Consider the following 448-nt stretch of genomic DNA (forward strand, 5'->3'; position numbering starts at 1 on the left):
AATGTAGATCTCCCGTGTGTTAATAATATCGTAATGCTATATGTATTATTTTCTAACAAGCTTCAAACATTTTGTAATCAGTAAACTGTAAATTGTTGGTTAGCTAGTTTAACTAACATCGTAGATATAATGAATTCAAATTTCACATACATAAGAAAATATTAGGTGGTTTAAGACATTAACAAAAAGAAGGTGTCACACATTTCGTATAGTAACGCATTTAATACTTCACAAATGAATCCTGTATGTGTGAAGGTGGAGTGTCAAAATTATTTTTAACCACCACAATTAATTACCCTTACAATTTTAGACCTAAAAAGAAAAATGGTTATAAAAGTAAAGATTGACGGTGCAAAAAAGTTACTTGACCAAATCTGTGAGTGTGTGAAATTATAGCTCCCATTTCTTTTTCGTGCGCGAACTGTTCATCTTTCCCTCTCTCTCTCTC

Source organism: Fragaria vesca, linkage group LG6, assembly GCF_000184155.1.
Source record: "Fragaria vesca subsp. vesca linkage group LG6, FraVesHawaii_1.0, whole genome shotgun sequence".
Taxonomy (NCBI): Eukaryota; Viridiplantae; Streptophyta; class Magnoliopsida; order Rosales; family Rosaceae; genus Fragaria; species Fragaria vesca.